The sequence below is a fragment of the Mustelus asterias genome, chromosome 4 (assembly GCF_964213995.1).
Source record: "Mustelus asterias chromosome 4, sMusAst1.hap1.1, whole genome shotgun sequence".
Lineage (NCBI taxonomy): Eukaryota > Metazoa > Chordata > Chondrichthyes > Carcharhiniformes > Triakidae > Mustelus > Mustelus asterias.
This window is the reverse complement of record NC_135804.1, coordinates 111086142-111093880: the sequence shown is the minus strand read 5'-3', so window position 1 is coordinate 111093880 and position 7739 is coordinate 111086142.

The following is a 7739-nucleotide window of genomic DNA, read 5'->3' as shown; positions in this document are numbered from 1 at the left end:
ATTCATCGAGTCATTTGTCTTGATGCTATTTCACACAGTTTATAACTGATTCCTTGAAGCATTAATGCTTGGAATTTATTTGTAATATAAAAACATACCAATGCACGTACTATTCACCACACATCATCATTTCTAATCAGACAGAAAGAGTAATTTTTAAAGAACAGGAAATGTCTCCAGAACCAAAAAAAAACAGACTGAAGACTCCAGATTGTCTTCTAAGCCCAGGATGTAGATTTCCAGTCTGAATAGCAATACATAGCTTAGACTTGTAGCCAGAAAGGGACATACACACATTTAAACTTTAGTAGATAAAATAATACTTAATGTTTTATTTGGTATGTTCCTGTCTTTATAATAAATCCACTGTCATTACTTGGGGAACAATGCTCATAATTTAGGCATCATTCATCTTAATGTGTGTGAATTTTTATGACCTTTGAAGTTGATTGATTCAAATTTGATCACGGGGTGTTGGAGCTGTGAGGCAGCAGCGCTAACCACTGCTCCACTATGCTACCCTGAGACAAACAGTGGTCTGTAAACAGAGCAGGACGACAGTGAGAGGTGAAAAGAAAAACCTTGGCTCAGGAAACCTCCAGCACAGTACCTTAGCACAGGAATACAAATGAAACATCCGGGAAGAAGCAATAATTTGGACAAAAAGTATAGGATGCCATTTTACCTGCCAGTGCCGTGGCACCAAAAAAATCCATAGGCAGGAATAGTATCCTGCAAAATACTGCAGAATGCTTTCTCTGCAAAAGATTTGGCGCTTTTGGGAAGATGTGCTGAAGTAAAAACTTTACAGGTTAACAAGATATGCAATGTCTGCCTTTTCTATGTTGGAAGATATTAATCTTATTGCTACACCAGGTCTGCTGGATTTCAAGGGAAACTAAGTATTGATTAAGTGGTTTTCTCACAACTTCCCAATCAAAACAATTTTTTATAGTCTTCCTAGATTATCTGAGAGTTTGAGAATGAGTGAGCACAAGGACTCATCAGGAATAAGGAAAGACAGGAAAGACCATTCAAGTGAACCACCTTAACACACAAGGAGAGAGAGCATGTGAAATGCAGAGAGGGGTAAACCTACAAAATCCATCCAAGGCAGAGAGACAAATGATTGAGAAAGCATAACAGCAAAGAGAGGAAGAAAAGGATTGAGTCTAGATCAGAATAAAATAGAAAAGGAGTAGCAATCTAGAGATGAAAATCAGCAGGGATCTTATTTAGTACATATTTCAGCAAGTACTAAACAAAGAAACAGGAGGAATCTTGTCTTTATTCCTTATAAGCAATCATCAGTCGTACATAAGGAAGAACTAGAAGGGGTCACGAGAAGGCCTTGGCAGGTAGGATTAAGGAAAACCCTAAGGCGTTCTATAAATATGTGAAGAGTAAAAGGATGAGACGTGAAGGAATAGGGCCTATAAAAGGTGAAGGCGGGAAAATCTGTACGGGACCAGTAGAAATGGCAGAGGTGCTTAATGAGTATTTTGCCTCGGTTTTCACAGAGGAGAAGGACCTGGGTGGACGTACTGCGGGCTTGCGGTGGACTGAAAAGATTGAGTATGTGGACTTAAAGAGGTTGTGCTGGAATCTTTGAATGGCATCAAGATAGATACGTCGCCGGGTCCGGATGGGATGTACCCGAAGTTACTGTGGGGGGGCGAGGGAAGAGATTGCAGAGCCTCTGGCGATGATCTTTGCGTCGTCGATGGAGACTGGAGAGGTGCCGGAGGATTGGAGGATTGCGGATGTGGTTCCTATTTTCAAGAAGGGGAATAGGGATAGCCCAGGAAATTACCGACCAGTGAGTCTAACCTCAGTGGTTGGTAAGCTGATGGAGAAGATCCTGAGGGACAAGATTTGAGCATTTAGAGAGGTTTAGTATGCTCAAGAATACTCAGCATAGCTTTGTCAAAGGCAGACCGTGCCTTACAAGCCTGGTGGAGTTCTTCGAAAATGTGACTAAACACATTGACGAAGGGAAAGCGGTAGATGTGGTTTATATGGATTTTAGCAAGGCGTTCGATAAGGTCCCCCATGCAAGGCTTCTAGAAAAAGTGAGAGGGCATGGGGTCCAAGGGGCGGCTGCCCTGTGGATCCAGAACTGGCTTGCCCAAAGGAGTAAGAGAGTGGGTATAGATGGGTCTTTTTCTAAATGGAGGTCGGTCACCAGTGGTGTGCCCCAGGGATCTGTTCTGGGACCCTTGCTGTTTGTCATTTTCATAAATGACCTGGATGAGGAAGTGGAGGGATGGGTTGGTAAGTTTGCTGACAACACGAAGGTTGGTGGGGTTGTGGATATTCTGGAGGGATGTCAGAAGTTACAGAAGGACATAGATAGGATGCAAAACTGGGCAGAGAAGTGACAGATGGACTTCAACCCAGATAAATGCGTAGTGGTCCATTTTGACAGGTCAAATGGGATGAAGGAGTACAATATAAAGGGAAAGACTCTTAGTACTGTAGAGGATCAGAAGGACCTTGGGGTCCGGGTCCATAGGACTCTAAAATCGGCCCCGCAGGTGGAGGAGGTTGTTAAGAAGGCGTATGGTGTGCTGGCCTTTATCAATCGAGGGATTGAGTTTAGGAGTCCGGGGATAATGATGCAGCTATATAAGACCCTCGTCAGACCCCACTTGGAGTACTGTGCTCAGTTCTGGTTGCCTCATTACATGAAGGATGTGGAAAAGATTGAAAGGGTGCAGAGGAGATTTACAAGGATGTTGCCTGGATTGAGTGGCATGCCTTATGAGGATAGGCTGAGGGAGCTCGGTCTTTTCTCCTTGGAGAGACGTAGGATGAGAGGAGACCTAATAGAGGTATATAAGATGTTGAGAGGCATAGATCGGGTGGACTCTCAGAGGCTTCTTCCCAGGGTGGAAATGGCTGCTACAAGAGGACACAGGTTTAAGGTGCTGGGGGTAGGTACAGGGGAAATGTTAGGGGGAAGATTTTCACACAGAGGGTGGTGGGCGAGTGGAATCGGCTGCCATCAGTGGTGGTGGAGGCAAATTCAATAGGATCTTTTAAGAGACTCCTGGATGAGTACATGGGACTTAATGGGATGGAGGGTTATAGGTAGGCCCAAAAGGTAGGGATATGTTTGGCACAACTTGTGGGGCCGATGGGCCTGTTTTGTGCTGTAGTTTTTCTATGTTTCTAACCAGATGTTGAGTCAGAAATTGACAAAGAATGAGATACTGCAACCCTCAATGAAGCCTTACCAAATCAAGAAAAAGTTCAGAGAGACTACAGATTTTATGGGGCCAATTTTCCCAAAAAGAAACGAAGTTCCCAATGCGCAGGAAAAGCTCCTGCTTTTTGGATGCACTCAGTTGAATGAATTTCCGGCACTCTGTGGGTCACAGAGTCAGCTAGGAGCTTCACGCCAGTAAGGGAGGACAGGGTGGAGCCTAATCCTGCCTGAGAGGCCAGCATCAACGCGCTGAGCGGGCTACTGCGCACGTGCCAATCTGTCAATAAGAGATTGGTGCATGTGCACTGGCTCCCCGATCGCCAGCCTCCCGGTGTCTTCCCTAACCCTCCCACCGATTGCCGGCTCCCAACAGCCCCCTCCCCGATTGCTGGCCTCCCTGACAATTCCCCAACCCCCACAATGGCCAAACTCAATCGCCCCCTCCTCCCTCCCCCACCAATCCCCAATGCAGAGTATGCAGCAGACCCTCCACCACCACCACTGATTGCTCCTCACAGTCAGTCTCACCCCCTTGGCACTGCCCAATGCCTGGTCGATAGTCCCAGGGTGCCAGGCTGGCACTGCCCAAGGGGCACCCTCTGCACCCCCCCCCTCCCATTCCCTACCCTCCGGGTGGCCTTAATGGCCCCTGTCCCCACCAGTGAGGCCATCACACCTGGTCCCCATTGATGGGGAGGAATCTCTCCTGGCAATGGGGGGAAACATTGGCAAGTCTGGACGATACCATCCCGTGCTCGCTAATGATATTGAAAGTTTAATTTCAATATGGTTATCAGCCTCGCACTGATTTCCAGCGTGAGGTCGATTACATTTTTTAAAATGGCCTGGGAATCCTGCTACCGGCCCCCCGCTGACTTTTCCCGGTCCTATTTAAGCAGCGCAACGGGCTGGGAAGATCATGCACTACAAGTCTGACAAGATAATGTTCAGGGAGAGTTATGAAGCCTCTTGACTGACTGAATCTCCAAAGTCAGAGACTTGGGGTGTGAGATGGGGTAGTAAAAATATAAATGGACAAAGACTTGGGGGAGACAGGTTAATATGTGAGACTGTATAAACAGCACTGTCTATAATGATGATGATGTAAGAGACACATGACCAAGTGGGAGAATGTTTTTAACTTTCACAGTAATATCTAGTCATGTATATCTATATAGTTCTGTTATATATAACAAAACAGCTTTGTTAGACATATCCATGTCTCAACAATCACTTTGCAGCCAATCCAACCAAGATACAACATATATGGAATTGTTTATGCAACTACATCATGTTACAAGCATACGTTGAATTTATTCATTTTTTACAACTGGTAAGGGGAAGAACTAACTTATATTTACATAATTTACCAGTTCCCGAAAGACTCCACAACTAGCTAATCTATTTTGAAGTCTGATCAATTACAGCAGAATATGGCTGTTAATTTGCGCAAAGCAAGGTCACACAAAGGGTAGAGTATGACCTGATATTACTTTTGATGGTGTTGAGGGAGCAATTGTATGTCAGGCTGCTGGATAACTTTGCTCTTCTTTTAATAGCGCCATAGACTCATAGCCATGTGCTCAAGTAGCGGGGCATTGACTTATGAATACATTTGAAAACCAGAATTTATATGGCGCCTTTCACAACGTCAGGATTTCCCAAAGAGTTTTACAGCCAATGAAGTACATTTGAAGCATTATTGCAGTTATTGTATGGATAAATGTAGTAAGCAATTATTACACAGCAAGATACCACAAACAGCAATGAGATAAACGGTCAGGTAATCTAAATATTATTGATTCAGAGATAAATGTTGGTCAAGCCACTGGGAGAACTCCCTTGCTCTTTTCAAATAGTGCCATGAGGTCTTTAATGTCAAGTTGGGAGCAGACTGCATCACTATTTAATCTCCCATCTAAGATAAAGCACCAATACCATTCCCTTGTTGCTTCACTGAAAGGTCTGCCTAGATTTCAGCCTGATTTTACAGCCTGATTTTGTAGTGAATTTGTCAACACTTGTCACCATTTGCTTCTCTGAAGAATGCCTTATTGAAGTCCCTCCAAAATGCAATTAATTAGATACCATTGAACAAATTTGAAATTCCACTCTAAGACCCACTAAAAAGCCTTTGATAAAGTCAATCTAATTTGATTAACTAAGTTGATAATTACATTAGCTGAAAGAGCATTTTTTTTATTTTTAGAAGTTCAATTTTCTCCATTATGGTAAGAAATTCCATTTTTAAAATTTCTGATATTTAGCTTCTCTTTTAATCCCGTCTGTGTCCCTTTTTTTATTTTGTCATCTAAAAATTGAATGTGAATAGATTCAGTGATTTTTACTTACCAGTTTGCTGTCTGTGAGAATACTTGGCTACTTACCCTGCTTGATGATTTCATTGTAGTGGGATGCCTGGAGATCCCCTTGACTTAGCACATGATTCAATCTGACACTGGGCATGGGGAGCTCTGCACCACAGAGATTGCCAAATCTAAGTGGGTAGCTTTCCTCAGGTCAGCAGTGAGAGCCATCATTAACAGTGTTGACTGAAAAATCCACCTCAGTATGTTCCTGGAGTATCCCGCTGGGCCTGATTTTAAATCACTCACAATCTGAGAATCCACAAAATCTCTATAGTGCAGAAGGAGGCCCTTTGGCCCATCAAGTCTGTACTGACCACAATCCCACCCAGGCCCTATTCCCGCAACGCCACATACTTAGCCTGCTAATCCCCCTGACACTAGAATCAGTTTAGCATAGTCAATCAACCTAACCTTTGGACTGTGGGAGGAAACCGGAGCACCTGGAGGAAATCCACACAGACATGGGAAGAATGTGCAAACTCCACACAGAAAGTGACCCAAGGCTGGAATTGAACCCGGGTCCCTAGCACTGTGAGGCAGCAATGCTAACCACTGTGCCACCGTGCTGCCCAAAATCCATTCACAAGCTCAGGTCGGAACTCTTCCACCTTGCCCACCACAGAATTGGCATGGGCAAGGGTCCGACAACGGAAATCTCAGTTGACCTTGGGCAGGAATTTCCGGTCTTGTCTGGGTGAGACCGTAAAATCCCATCGTCAGAGTTAAAATTGGGCCCTGATTGTCCTATAATTATCCCAACAGGGCATTGCTACATGCAAATTGGCTGTTATGTTTACCTACAGCACAACAGTGACTGCACTTAAAAAGTAATCAGTTGATTGTAAAGTACTTTGGAATGACAGATGGCATACTAAAGTTCTAGAATTTAATTCACTCATAATTTTTCTTTTTTTTCACTTCCCTCTTTCAATGCGCTAGAGTATCTTTGATTCCCAGTTGGACACGGTAATAAATATGCAGGACAAGTAATTTTGAAAATTTCAGTGTCAATGAATGTTTTTTATTGTACCATCCTTTGATCATCTTTGAGGTTCTACTTACATATTATTGGCTGACTCAAATAATAATATGAATTGGTAATGTTGCACTATAACATCTTGATGTTCATTGGATCTACCAACTGGTTCCCTGTGAAAAGAAAAAATACTTTACAATAGCTAATTCCACGTCTCCAAAAAAAAACCAATCTGAGAAGTTAAAATGACACAGTTATTATAAATGGTTGACGCAGTGTTACTGGAATACAGGTAGCATATGCTCGCAACCAGGTAACTTTTGAGACATATGTTGATTCTTGCCAATAAAACATAAATATGTCTGGTTTCTATCTCTATAATGGATGAATTAACTTAGATAGTAAAAACAAATCATTAATCTGCTCAACACTGTGATCTGAAATGCAGGCCTCTAAAGAACCTTAGGATATGGTTTAATTAACAGCTCTGAGTAAGGTAATTCAATATTTCTGTTTAGTGTCTTGTTTTATCCTTTCTCTGTTTTTAAACGTGACACTTTTATTTGTATGTGTCCACATTAGATTTCCATTTTTGATTCTTCACTCGAAGAATTAAATGCATAACCTAGAACCACCTTGTTAGTGGTCCCTCCTCCTGAGCAGGAGACATCACACTGTGATAAAAGAGGGACATCCGTGTCAGGCAGTCTAAAGCATGAACAGGTGCAGCGCAGACCATACAAACAAACGCTGGTTGATTTAGTTACAGCCTAGAGCCAAACGCCACCAAGTTGTACAAAGACAACAGAAATCAGCAAACAGCCTCATCGAAGATTATCCATGCAAAAGGCAGGTGTAAACCGATAAGGTGAAAATGTCCAGTGGAAAACAAGACGTGATAATCATTGGCGGGGGTTTGTCGGGTGAGTTTCTTTGTGTTCAGCTTTTTCAGTTTCACACTTTTTCCCCTATGTTGTCAGCACGGTGGGTTCAGAGCTGGAGCCATTCAAATGTAAAGCAGCTTATACTTTATGAATAAATGGGTATTATATTTAAAGGACAATAATTCAGGAAGCAGTAATCTGGATTGCTGTCATCTCATAACTGTAGAGTAATGGGGAAATTGGTGTTAAACCCTTTTATAAACATGTTAGAATTTATTCATAATTTCTGAAAAGAAAAT